The following is a 14935-nucleotide window of genomic DNA, read 5'->3' on the forward strand; positions in this document are numbered from 1 at the left end:
ATATTCTGACTGATTTCTTTTCTCGATGAAGTATCGTCTTCCTATTGTGTTCATTATACCGTAGTTTATTCCTGAATTGTACAAGTACCGTTAACAATCGGCGTTAAATAATAAAAAACTATCAATGTGGGTAGTGTTGTTCTATACTGTAATTAACATGTGCATTTGTTGAGGCTATTGTCAGAAACTGATGTTTTTGTAAGTGATTATGAAATCTTTTATATATATCGACAATGTCGTGTTCTGTCTTAAATGCTGGACTTATTAACACGAGCTTAGGAACCGGTCAAGGGTAAATGAATTGCATTAGGCCTAGGCCTACATGTTTTATTAAACACTCGGCCTGTCTGAAAGGGTGGTAGGCCGCAAATGGAGTTAACTATGACAACGCAGCGTACTTCGTAGTTACAGCTTTCGCCGCTCACCTGTCAGACTTCAACTCTCGTGGGCCCTACTATTACTTCTGCCAGGGGCTGCCTGGCCGAGGCGGTAAAGGCGTGCTCGGTTCGCTCGGAAGGACGTGGTTTCGAATCCCCGCCAGGAAGTCGTAAAATTTAAGAAACGAGATTTCCACTTCCGGAGGTGTATATGGCCCTGAGGTTCACTCAGCCTACACAAAAATGAGTACCATGTTAATTCCTTGGGGGCAAAGGCGGCCGGGCGTAGAGCTAACCACTCTACCCCATCACGTGCTGAGGTTAACAATGGTGGATGCTTTTACCTTCCACTCCTCCAAGGGCCTTCATGGCCTGTACGGAGGTGACTTTGCTTTGCTTTGGTTTGATTTTTCCTTACTTCTGCCATCGTTAGTTATTTTACAACCCAAGTAACATTTTTCATTTACTTTCTTTAAAATTTCATTTCCTAATCTAATATTTCCTGTATCACCAGATTTCTTTCGACTGCACCCCGTTACTTTTATTTTGGACTTATTTATTTACATCTCTACTCCTTACCCAAGACTCTGTCCATACCATTCAGCAGTTTCTCCAGATCTTCTGCATCTCAGATTTTTATTACCTGCTAAAAATTTGTGAGGTGAATTTTTGTAGATTTTTATGTGACGTTGATTGATACATAACGAACTATTTTGTTACTGCAGAGTTACGGTTGTTCGTTTGATTTCAAGCTTTAATTTTGGATTGTAGAGGTAGTTGATCCTTTAAAATGAATAATAAAGTAACATAGAACGGTTTGTACTTACGAGACACGCTGTAATATGATGTACACTATTCCAACTTTTATTGGGACTGTCATCAATCAGCCTAGTGAACGTGAATCTATGGATTCCACACTAATCTAGGGCATTTTGTTTTTGATCCCTTCTTACTCCCCCATGTTGATGGAGGCCGAACGTGGACTGATATGGTATTCAAAGTGTCACTGTTCATCTCAGCGACCCAAAGAACTGCAGACTCGATGCTAATATAGGTAGTTTTCGATTAATTTTACATGCTACTCCCTCCTCTCTCCCAATCATAGGGGTGCTGCGGGTGTCAAACAACCGGAGTATTTTTCTCTGGATAATGGTGAGTCGTATATGTACCAAGTTTAGTTGGAATTGAAACTTTATCCTTGGTCACCTGTCATGTTTAATCGTTTACCTTAACCGATGTCCTTGCGTCAAAATATTGCCCATTAATTGTATGCAACCCGCTAGGTACATAATGCAATGCGGGCTAGTGTCTAACCTTCGCTTGTAAGTCACTTAGGGAGTTGATTTTAGGATTACTCAGCTATCAATGACTGATATTTTTCATGGAGGTAATTGTGGGGAAAATAAGAAAGTAATTAAGCAAAACGGTCCAGTAGAACTGGAGAATACCGAGCTCGATAGCTGCAGTCGCCTAAATGCGGCCAGTATCCAGTAATCGGGAGATAGTGGGTTCGAGCCCCACTGTCGGCTGCCCTGAAGATGGTTTTCCGTGGTTTCCCATTTTCACAGCTGGAAAATGCCGGGTCTGTACCTTAATTAAAGCCACGGCCGCTTCCTTTCATTTCCTAGGCCTTTCCTATCCCATCGTCGCCGTAAGACATCTGTATCGGTGCGACGTAAAGCAAATAGCAAAAAAATAGAACTGGAGATTGCTCTTGAAATATCGCACCTTGCGAAGAACAGGGCCACAAGAGCAAAAATAATACTTCTGAAATAATTGCAATGTAGGAATACAAAACCTATTTTAAAATATATATATGACATATATTGTACCGGTTACGACCTGTACATAAGTATTTTTTGAGCATAAGTTACGTTTATTTACCACGCGTAATGTTCCGAGCGCGGATGGTTTGTCTACCAACAGCGAGGACCAGCTAGCGAAGTGTATGACGACTGTGAGCTGTGACGTAGCCACAGGGGCTAGCTAGGCCGCCCGCTCGTCTCAACACGTGTTGCCAGCCTTGACTGGTATTTTCTGGATTCCACGTCACTTGTTCTAGTGAGTTCGATGGAGAAAATTTGGAAATTTCTATAATAATTGTGCTAGCGAGTCGAGCGATATGTCATCTTGTTTGGGATCACCTAAACGTCCCAATGCTCGAGTTTCAAGCAAATCCATCGAGGGATTCGGGAGATATTCAATCAAACCGTATTATGACGTAGACATCCCGGATTGAATAAAAAGGGGACCTACTGTAGCCTATTCACACAGTCTCAGCTGAGTAGTCAGCGAGGACACTCTTGCTGCTACTATCATCGTGGAATTTTGTCATTATACAAGTGTAGGAAGACGATTCTTCCAAGTTTTATAAAGTGGACTCATAAGACTTCGAGTGTGGTAGAAATTTTTCTAAGTCTTCGTAATTGAACTTGGAATATTTACAAGTGTTCATTGAAGGGACTTGTATTATTTACGTGTCATCGAAGTTGGAATTTTTCTAAGTGTTAACTAAATGGACGTGTATTATTTCCATGGGTTCGAGACCCGAATTCTTCTAAGTGTTCACTGAACATTATTTACGTGTCTTCGAAGTTGGAATTTTTCTAAGTGTAAACTGAAGGGACTTGTGTTATTTACGCGTCTTCGAAGCTGGAATTTTCTAAGTGTTCACTGAATGGACTTGTATTATTTTCATGTGTCTTCGAAGCTGGAATTTTCTAAGTGTTCACTGAATGGACTTGTATTATTTTCATGTGTTCGAGATCAGAACTTTTCTACGTGATCATTGAATGGACTTGTGTTTTTTTACGTGGAATATTTGCAACTGTTGAGGAACTCATTCTTCTAATAGACAGTGATTGATTAACATTGCCAGTGATGAACTTTAACTTTCCAACGGCTTTGAACAAAGTCAGGATTTCACTTGCATTTACTCAAAGACTTGTACATTTGCCAGTGTTGGTCTAAAAGACTTATAAATTTCGTCAGTGAATTTATTTATGTGAATGGACTTGTGTTTTTGTCAGTGGTCACTCAAAGACTTTATGAGTTTCACCAGTGATTAACTTTAAATATATTCAGAATTCCAAGTGAATGGACTTGTGTTTTTTCGTTCGAGTTTAGGCAAAGACTTGCACCTTCGCCAGTAATGAACTTTGAGTTTAACTATAATTTCGCAAGAAGGGACTTGTATTGTTCGTTGCCAAAAGTTATACAGGGAAGGGGATCTTCCTAGTGATGAACTCTAAAATTATTAATACCACTCATATCATTTTAGGAGTGTTGGAAGTCTTGATGTACAATTATCAAGATCTCTGCTTATAAGTTGATCATCCAAGGTGTTCATGGACTCAGTGCTACTAGTGACCTTGGGAACATCAATCCTCTCAGTCTCATTGGGCTGAGGTTGTACATGACTATCTACAACATCGCCCGGATCATCGGGGTTCAACCCGGGCCTCAGAGTTCGAGACATCTCTACTTGCCGTCAATCCAGACAGTCCAGCTGCCTCTGTCTGGAGTATCTGGAGTCCCTGGAATCCCTGGAGTCTTCTGGAACGTGCTTCAACCAGCTTGGCTTGGTGAGCTGGAGAACCCAAGCCATACAATTGGAATACGAGGAAGACAGTCCATTTCTACTTAGAGGTGATGTGGAAATCCGTGACTTATTTGAATAAACTCTTATACAATCAGAGTCAAAGTTTTTCTGTAGATAGGACCCTACCTCCTGTACCGAGCCCTAGCTACAATTAATCCAGTTTTTTGCCCTGAGATCTATATGCCATGCACCTATCAAATTTAATCTGAGAGTCGGGCTCTTTTACTGGTACAATATAAATACATATTAATTACTGAATTTACTAAACCTTTTTAAATCTTACATGGAACTTGTGGTTCTCTGCTTCCCAAGGTTCTATAATAGATTGTAACTCACTGTGCTACAAAGGATGAATGAAATGTGTAGGTGTATAGCTAGCTACCGGGATTTCAACTCCCTGCATCAGCCTAGTGAGTCTACCACGGATCTACGGTCACGCTCCTGGCAGCTTAGAGATTGTCACGGTAACATTGAACTACATGTGGTAATCCTCGCACGCTGTAACTCATCATTGTGCTGTCACTCCTGTCCCTTAATGATAAGTAGGGCCCGGATGTTTATGCAGTAATAGGTTAGAATGCAAACTTCCTGAAACGAGTAACAAGTATAGTCTACCTTCACAACGACTATGCTACGGGGTTTGCATAAACAATAGGGGTACGGCCCATCAAAACCCCTATAATTTATGTTACTCTTGCTACATTGTGGAAGAGCGGGTGGCCGACACTTCCTACTAACCAAATTAGTTTGCAATCTAAGCGGTTACTGCATAAAAATCCGGGCCCTAATGATAAGGATACGTCAACCTGGGAGAAGCTTACACACTGTTATCCTGGATTACACCACTCAGTTCCTCATCCCTCTTCTCAGGAGAAGACACGGTACTACCTTAATCTACGACAGAGACGTGGGAATTTATCCTAATGTGACCTCGAACACAGGAGCTCTTTTTTTAAAGTGCTTTGAGAGTAGAAAATCTATCGCTAGAGAACGAGTTTGACACAAGTACACTCCCTGACTAATTAAGGCGTTCCTGACCGATTTCAGTACAGAAGGTCGTTCGGAATCTCTGGTGACGAGTTTGAAGGCCGCTGCTGGGGCTGTTATCAACTTATCAACAGAGAATGATGATTTACGTCAGTACTGAGAACGCGTGTGTGTAGAGTTTCGTGACATTAGCTGCAACAGTGCCGAAGCAGAATGACCCTTACTGGGAGGGCTATATGACAGCTCTTTCCGATGCTATATATAGCTATTCTGCAAACCAATGAATGTGGACGAATTGTGATTTCTTGATATGAAAGGACGGGATCAGTACTGTATTGCATAGAAAAGACAAAGAGAGGAAGAAACAAGCCGATCCACCACCAGCCACCAGCCGTACACCAGAAGTGGTGAGGAAAGTGAAGGCTCTTGTCTCGGAAGGTAACCCTTCCCCTCAAAGGACTATCGCACGTAAGTTGGAGATGTCTGTTTGAAGAGTTAACACCGTAATGAACAAGGACCTGCAATTAGAAGAGCGGCATAAGCGCCGAGTTTACAAGCTGTTGCCTCATCACGCACGTCGCACTAACGCAAGAGAGCTGTATGAGGACTATCTGGCAGGGAACAGATCAAAACATATGGAGAAATTAGACGAAGCGTATGTGTATCTTATTGATGGTAACAAACCCCGCTCCATTTACTGCCGCTCTAGACAGAAATTCTAACATTATATAAAGAATGCCAAGAAATTTTTCCAAGTGGTTTCATGATCATCGCTGGATACTGCTACAATTGCAAGATAACCATTCGCCGCGTCGCTAATAATGTGAAGGTGAACTCTACATACAATCAGCAAGAGGTTTTAACGCCAATTTACAACACAGATATCCTAGCACCGTATGGGAGGGCGAAAAATTAGGTATGTGTTCATGAAGATAAAGTATCCAACCACACCTCCCTTTCAAATCCTCTGTTCTTAAACAGAATGGATATGGAAACCTGAATCCGTGCAATTAATTTTATTACCCCCTGTTGATGGGGGATGCCGACGAAGAATACACCCACGGTATCCCCTGACTGTCATAAGAGGCGACTAAATGGAGCGACCGAGGGATTATCGAATTAGAACCATGAGATTACTTGTAATTAGTACCACCACGCGGGGAACAATATGGGTCGCTTTTACTTGCGCGTAGTACCACTATGTATGTTTATGATCAGTAGTAGTAGAGAATGGTTCACTGTGGGTTTTCTGTGCCTGTAATTAGTACCCGCTACGTGGGGAACACTATGGGTTTGTGGCGCAGTTATGTGCGAAACACCATTGGTCCGTGTTACATGTGCGAACTTCATTACCTGTGAGTTGTACCACAATGTGTGGAATGCCGCTTGTCTGGGCTACGTTTGAATAGTACCGCAACATAGCAAATACCATGGTTCTACTTTTTTAGCGATAGTTACCATTATGAGGGGCCGATGACTAGGATTTTGGACCCCCCTTTAGACTACAAGCATCATCGATTCAGTATTGTGCTTTAAACGCTGGCCCTTGATCAGTAATGCTATTGTTTAAAGCTTATGTGAATGTGAGGCATTGCGGGTCATATCCACTGATGGATTCAAATTTATATCCATGTATTCATTCTTCGTACTCACGTTTTAAATTCTTGTCAGTGGAGGATTTCGGACTTTTTAATTTGGCATTATATTTCGTGTCATTTCGTACCATTAGGGACCGATGACCTAGATGTTAGGTCCCATTGAACAACAAACATCATGATCAATTAATTTTTACATTTTGGTGAAGGTATTCGATGGATTACCCATAGCCTTTTGCACTTTTGAACTCGTAAAACGGGTATTAGGAAATAGACGTACGCACTATCAATGGCCTCTGGAAAGCCTGACAGGAGTGGGATAAGATAGCTCTGCTACCTCTGCGAAAATGTTACGTTGTCGGGCTATAGCTAGAAATGCTCGCTTTCCAATTGAGCATGGTAGTTAGTGGAGATATAGCTTTTCATAAGCTAGTTACCCTTCAAACATCGTCAATCCCGAACGACCTTCTGTATAGCTTATCCTCCTCTCTGCTGCAAGTGGATTTTTTGCAGTCTTCTTGATTTCTTTGGGAAATATAAGTTGAGAGGTTTTAATGCAAACTAATTTCGATAGTAAGAAGTGCCGTCCAAGGCGCTCTTTCAAAATGTAGCCAGAGTAACATAACTTCTAGGGATTCCGATAGAACCCCAATGTCTGTGCAAATCTCATAGCATGACCGTTATGCAGGCGTTTGTATTGGATATTAGTAAGCTACACTGGATCGTATCATGTAATCACTACCGTCTTAACATTTTGCAACTGGCATACAGGGCGAAAATCATCGGCATTAACACAAGTTTCCTTTGGCTGAAAGAACACACTGGCATAGAGCATAACGAAACAGTTGATCTACTAGCAAAGCAGAGCATCTTATTGTAGATGGAACCTATAACACTATGGCGTTCCGTGTACGGACTTCATAGCATTACTGCACAGTAAATCTCACAATGACCGGTCGAATAACTGGAACATACGGCGGGAGATTAAAGAAATTCCTTTCGGTACGTGAATTTACTGGAATGAAAAGTGTATGGGGTTAAATGGGGCTTATAAATACACTGTCTGTTTACTTATTCGTTCCTAGGAGCTATCATTGCTCTGTGGAAAAAGTAATTTAATTAAGCAGTTCGTGGCGACTGGATTTCTGATTGTTATTTACCTACATTAATTTCCGTTTTAATAAGCTCACTTTATTTTTATCTAGTCTGGATATTTAATTAATTGTGATATATTTTGTTAATTGCTTAAAGAAAAAAGCAAAGTTGTAAAATATTTCATATAATTGAATTGTACACTTTTTATCGTAAATATCTCGTCCTGCCCCCAGGTCCTGCCGTTCTTTTGACTATATCTTCTGCTGAAACAATTATTTATTCTCATATACCTCTATGCTATCAACATACTACAATAGACCATAAATCATCCCATGATTTCTTCCCTCTATATTGGGCGTAAAATGGTAGCTGTTTCCTTAGTGTTACACGGTATCGGAGAAGAGTAGTGAAAGATGAACTACGTCAGTATGAGAGATTATATTGCATATCAAATTCTACTGGACGCAAGATCTTGGATTTAAAACGGGGACATCAAACATCCATAGATGAAATTAATAAAATAACAATTACATACAGAAACCCATTATTTTTATATGGCGAATACTATGCAAACCACTGTAGCGTTTATCCTTCGTAACAATTGTGATTTCGGTGATATTTTCATTTGTATTAAAAGCTAATTTAATAAATGGGTTTCATGGGAATAAGAAAATAAAATGGAACAAGTTAGATAAACGTCTGTGAGATACTCTACAAAGAGAACTGAAGGAAGAATCAGATAATGACGTTATGAATTCAGTGTTATTGGAAAACTTAAAAAAACATGGGGAGGAAATGTTAAAAAGAAAGGAATCTATATTGGTTTGCGACAGTCTGCCACAATGTTGAATGGACGAAATCGATACCTCAGTCTCAGTATGAATTATTGACGTATATTGATGACATCGTTCGACAAGAATGGAAGTTGTGGGTACGTCTTATGACATAAAACGAGTTGATGGAACTACAAAGTGGCCTAGTCCATTCACCATTATAGGTATTCGAATAAAGGAACAAATAAAACATATGAAAGATTGTGAATAATAATTTTAACCTGAATGTTCAGGTGGTAATAGGGTAGGTGCCGGATGGCACACCGGTTCTGCGATGAGATCTGCATGAACATCAGGGGGTATGGTCTATTAGAAGCCCATGTATTTATGTAAATTTCGCTACATTTCGGAAGCCCGGGATAAACGACACTTCGTACTAACCAAATTAGTTTGAATTCTAGCCTATTGCTATTTAAACATCCAGGATCTAATTCAATAATAATAATAATTTCTCGAGTAAGATCTTAGGACACAGAAATATTTACCTTCCACATGCGAGGATAGGGAAGATCACCACCTGAAGTGAAGAAACCGGAAGACATTAAGTATTAAATATTCATATTTAAATATTAAATATTTAAATATTCATCTTCTGGATAACAAGAAAATAATCCCTGCTAGCCGACAGAGATGCAGAAAGATATTCGTGTATGTGGTATAAATCCAGTAACTATTGAATATAGACTTGATATCCGGAAGATGTTCGTTAGAAAAAGACTGCTAAACCACTGAGCAGAGAAGGTTATGCAGAAGAAGAAGAAGAAAAGAAAAAGAGAAGGAAGAGTGGCTTTTGAACGTTTTGCATGCTTTAATCCTGAGGAATAATACTTCAAATCTCTACATTATATTTGAAGATTCCCTATGTAACGAATGGCTCTGGCAGTTAAGACTAAAAATAAACCGGGCTACCTGTTTTCTTAATTTCTAAAGGTTACAGGAACTTTAATGTCAACTGGGTAACAACCGCTTGTTTGAGGTCAGCAGACGCTCAAATACGGTGTTGCTCCAAGGCAACTAAAAGCGTGCTACAACTCTTACGAGCCATAAATTTTTAGATGGCTCCCAAGGTGGTGATAGCGGTCGCAAAGCTACCGTGCCTTCTTATTCTTCTCTTCTCCTCCACCTCCTCCCTCCTAGTTTGTTCGTCGCCAAATTACGTCTACCGCAGAGTAGTGACGAAGTGCACTTCTCATAACCATGCACAAATTTAAGTAGCTGAATTATAAGTAGCTTGGTTTTAAGACGATATGAAAACATTCACCTTGCAAAATTACCCACTTAGTGTATTTACGGTATACATTAGTACCGGGAGGGAAAAATAGAAGTGGTCCGAAAAATATTGACCCTGTTCATCACAGGAAATGCTGGAAACCATGAATTCGATGCACCAATCGGTTGCTGTCGCATGGTCTGTACGAGTACGTCGCTCCGCCATTACGTGTGAGTGAGTGAGTGAGTGAGTGTAGTGATGGGGAAACGATACCCGTGTTCGAGCCGACCCAATGAGTGTCGAAGCAAACTCGAGCAGTCCGTGACCGAAGGCGAAGTCTGGCTCGGGCTACAGAGTGAAGATAAGTAAATAAGTTATGATGTCAAGCACCGTTCTCGCAGCTGTGTGTATAATATTGATAACGAAAGTGAATTCAAAAGCGACTCGATATTTAAAGCTGTATCCTTTACCAAAGTTCAGGTCAATCGGTCGAGTAGTTTCCGAGCCCATCAGGAACAAACAAAACAGGTCACCATCTCATGGTTTATTCCGATGGAGGCATTTGTAGCGAATCATCGCACAAACAAATTTTGAATTGCTCCACTATACAGATATGAGCCGACATTATACTGCTGTATGTACAAACGACACGGTGGTAACAGTAAACGGAGGACGAACCGGTACTGTCCAGCATAATACTCTTACACGTCCTTCTCAAGTATTCTGGGTGTTAGTAAGAGCAAGGCGCTAGGTTTCGGTGCGCACAAAAGCTCGAGCAAAACCCGAACTTTGACGTCATCTGTTCGAGCAGCTCAAGCACATCACCAAGTGAATGAGAGGAGCAGACGTGTTTCGTGACCAGTTGAATACAACACGAAATGGTGCTCGCAATAAAACAGCGCGTGTTCATTGTCGAGTGTTATGCGAAGTGAAATTCTTGGAAAATACGTACGGAAGTGTTTGCGCAAGAGTTAAAGACTGGAAGTGTTTTGGCAAATCCTCCAGGAAAGTCTACAATGCAAAACGTAGTGGCAAAATGACGTAAAACGGGCTCCGTAGGGAATAAAACCATAGCTATCCGAAAAGAGTTCGTACATCAGAAAGCATTGTTAGAGTAAAGGAAAACCTGAAACGTCTGACGAAATCTCAACGCCGTTTACCTGTACAAGTTAGAATTATCGGAAAGGACCTCTATCTGTATCTTTACAAAATTACTGTTGTGCATACGTTGAAATGAAATGAAGTGGCGTATGGCTTTTAGTGCCAGGTGTGTCCGAGGACATGTTCGGCTCGCCAGGTGTAGGTCTCTTGATTTGACTCCCGTAGACGACCTGCGCGTCGTGATGAGGATGAAATGATGATGAAGACGACACATACACCCAGCCCCCGTGCCAGCGGAATTAACCAATGATGACTAAAATTCCCGAACCTACCGAGATTCAAATCCGGGATCCCTGTGACCAACGGCTAGCACGCTAACCATTTAGCCATGGAGTCGGACTGTGCTTGTTTTAAGGCGTACAGACGAACCTTTGCGGGTTGAGTTCTGCCAGTGAAGTAGAGTCAGAACTTTGAGATCCTAACATTTTCATTTCTTCAAGTGAGGCCATTTCCAGCATCTTCTGTGATGTTCCTGAACAAGGATCAGTACTGCCCCGGTCCTACTGTAAATATTTTCCCGGCTAGTTTTATATTGCCCATCCTATACTAGAAACTATGAAGTATTTACCTGGTGGAGACATAAGTCCGCTGGCATTCATCCTGAGGAAGCCACAACCCGCTCTACAGCAGTGATGCAAGAGTGTCCTTTTACTGGAATGGCTAAGAGTTAACCCGGCAACTTGTCCCTCCACGCAGTTAAGTGGCTACGCATACCTTCCAGGCGTTCTAAATGACGATACGATCTGACTTGTTTCCAGACCAGAAAGAATATTGAATATTAAAATGAATTATAATTGTACGTGCTGTTTTCGAATCAAGTGTTGGCGGCGTTCAAGTATTTACTTCATAGCAAGTTTCCTCACGAAACTCACGATTTTCACTAAGATTGATATTGTTGAGTCATATGTCGATAGACTGATTTTATGCAGCTGTCCACGCCACCCTATCCTGTGCTAAGATTTTCATTTCTACGTAACTACTACATACAACGTCTGCTCTAATCTGCTTGTCATATTCATACCTTCGTCTACCCCTACAGTTCTTACCGCCTACACTAACCTAAAAAGCCAAACTGAACAAATAATGGGTGTCTTAAGACGTGTCCTATCTTTGTATCACATTTCGTTGTCAAATTTAGCCGAATCGATTTCCTCTCACGAATTCGATTCAACATCTCTTCATTCGTAATTTGATCTATCCATCTCTCCTACAAAATCCTTCTGTAACGACACATTTTAAAGGAATCTGTTCTCTTTATTTCTTTCTGAGCTAGTTATCGTCCATGTTTCACTTCCATACTCCAGACAAATTTCTTTCTAATTCCAATAATAATGTCTGAAGTGAGCAAATTTCTTTTCTTACGAAAGACCTTCCTTGCTGGTGATATTCTGCATTTTATGTCCACCTTTCTTCTGCCATCGTTAGCTATTCTACTACCTGAGTAACAGTATTCATCTACTTGCTTTAAGCCTTAATTTTGTCGCTTAAGTGCGGCGAGTATCCAGTATTCGGAAGATAATAGTTTCGAACCCCACTGTCGGCAGCCCTGAATATGGTTTTCCGTGGTTTCCCATTTTCACACCAGGCAAATGCTGGGGCTGTACCTTAATTAAGTCCACGGCCACTTCCTTCCCATTTCTAGCCCTTTCCTGTCCCATCGTCGCCATAAGACCCATCTGTGTCGGTGCAACGTAAAGCAATTTGCAAAAAAAAAAAAATAATAATAATAATAATAATACAGACTTAATTTCCTAATCTAATATCTCTTGCATCACCTGACTTCGTTGGACTGTATTCTATTACTTTTGTTTTGGACATATTTATTTTCATTTTATAGGTTTACCAATTATTGTCGAAGAAAATGCGTGAAAGTAATATGTACAAGTGACTTGTACCGGAATCGATTCCGCTATCATAGGAACTGAAAGGGTATGTCTAACCGATAGTACCACTAAGATCATCGGATTTTTAGGGATTATGTTTAGTAGATTTACAATTAATTTAAGATAACCCTTATTCAAGAAAAGAAAAATGTTCGGAATTCCAAAAAGGAAAGTAAAGAAAATTAAATTCGGTTTTATATAAAACATTATGAACTAATTACAATTTTGGAGAAGGTAATGCAAGGTAACGATTGTTAGCTCAGCCCTATCATTCGATTGAGTTGAGTTCAGTAAGCAGACATTTTACCTAGATTTAAGGTAAGTGCAGCTCGTTTATTATTCAGAAGCTGCCGGGGGCGAGTCGTCAACTTCGGATCAAGGGGATGGAGTATGCTGCATTATGTAGGAGTACATCGATCTAGACAAGGTCTACCGGTCAAGGTAGCGAACTAGGGATTCTTCTTCGATACTGAAAGTGTCGTTAATTTTATTGCGATGACATTTACATAAACAGACCGCGGATTGGTTTACAGAAATGTGCCAGAATGCAAACTAATTTGGTTATTAGGCATTAGGAAGTGCCGGCTAGCCCGCTCTTCCGTAATGTAGCGAGAGTAACATAAATTCTTGGGGTTCTTATGGGCCGAACCCCCTAATGTTTATGCAAAACGTGTAGCATAACAGTTTTGCAGAGTAGTGTTTACTTGTTACTCCATTCGATTAGTTTGTATTCTAACCTATTTCTGCCTAAATATCCGGGCTCTTTTAAAAACACCACGAACCTGCTACGCAGGCGTAGCAGGGGGCGAGGTGATACTCCCACGTGACGCGTCCCAGGTGGCGGATAGGGGGGTCCTCACCGGCTTGCCGGCGGACTTGAGGGAAATAAAATACCTCTCGCGGACCAAACACACACCCCCTGTGGGTGGGGGAGGCAGACGAATAATACACCCACGGTATCCCCTGCCTGTCGTGAGAGCCGACAAAAAGGGGCGACCAAGGATTGATTGTCTTAGAACCATGCAACTACTTGTGATTAGTACCACCACGCGGAGAACACCAAGGGTTGCTTTTACTTGTGCGTAGTACCACTACATTAGGTACGAAATTGGTTTGTGATTAGTAGCACACAGGAGCACCGCGCGGTCGGCTTTTGCAGTACCTGTGATTAGTACCACCATATGAGCAGTACCATGGGATGATAGCTACCATGGTTGTACCTTGCCTATGATTAGTACCCACCATATGGGGAACACCACGGGATAAGGAGAGGTCCCTGTGGTTAGTACTCTTATGTGATGAACACCAAAGGTTTGCGTTGCCTGTAAATGGCGCCGCAAAGTGAGAAAAATATAGGTCTGTATTATATGTCGAATTTCATAAGCTCTGAGTAGTACAATAATGTGTGGAATGCCGCAAGTCTCTGCTACTTTTGATTAGTACCGCAACAGAACAAATACCATGGTTCTACTTTGCTAGCGATCAGTACCGTTATGAGGGGCCGATAACTGCGATTTAGGACCCCCTTTTGACTGCACGCATAATCGATTCCGTGTTATGCTATAGCAGTAGTCCCTTGGTCAGTAATACGATATTGTCACGTCTGATTATGTGAATGTGAGACATTGCGGGTCGCAACCACTGATTGTTTTAAATTCATGTCCATCCATTCATTCTTCGTTCTCACGTTTTTGAATTCTGGTCAGTGGAGAATTTTAGACTTTTAATATGTCATTCCATTTCGTCTCATTTCGTACCATTAGGGGCCGATGACCTAGATGTTAGGCCCCTTTACACAACAATCATCAATCAATCAATCAATCTTTTAAAAACACTATTAGTAGAAGAGTTTGGTTTTACATATTCATACTCTAGCTTTTGTACCAGTCATTGACAGAACTACCTATTAGCATGTACATGGCTATATTTTGGTCAACCTCTGATGTATTCGCCGAGGTTCTAGGGCACGTAGGTGACACCCTCTCCGTCAGCGCCTTACGGTGATGTATTTTTTCCTAGTTATCTGCAGCCCTGTGCATTTCCATATTTGTCTACATTTCACCTCTTCCTTCTGTTCCAAAACAGAGTATCAGGCTAATATTCAGAAAGAAGAGAAAGGTACACTCCATTTCTATAGTTTTTGACTTAATTATTTTCCTGTTGTACTCCGCCAAGGATCTTTTCTCCAGATCT

Source organism: Anabrus simplex, chromosome 10 (genome assembly GCF_040414725.1).
Source record: "Anabrus simplex isolate iqAnaSimp1 chromosome 10, ASM4041472v1, whole genome shotgun sequence".
NCBI lineage: Eukaryota > Metazoa > Arthropoda > Insecta > Orthoptera > Tettigoniidae > Anabrus > Anabrus simplex.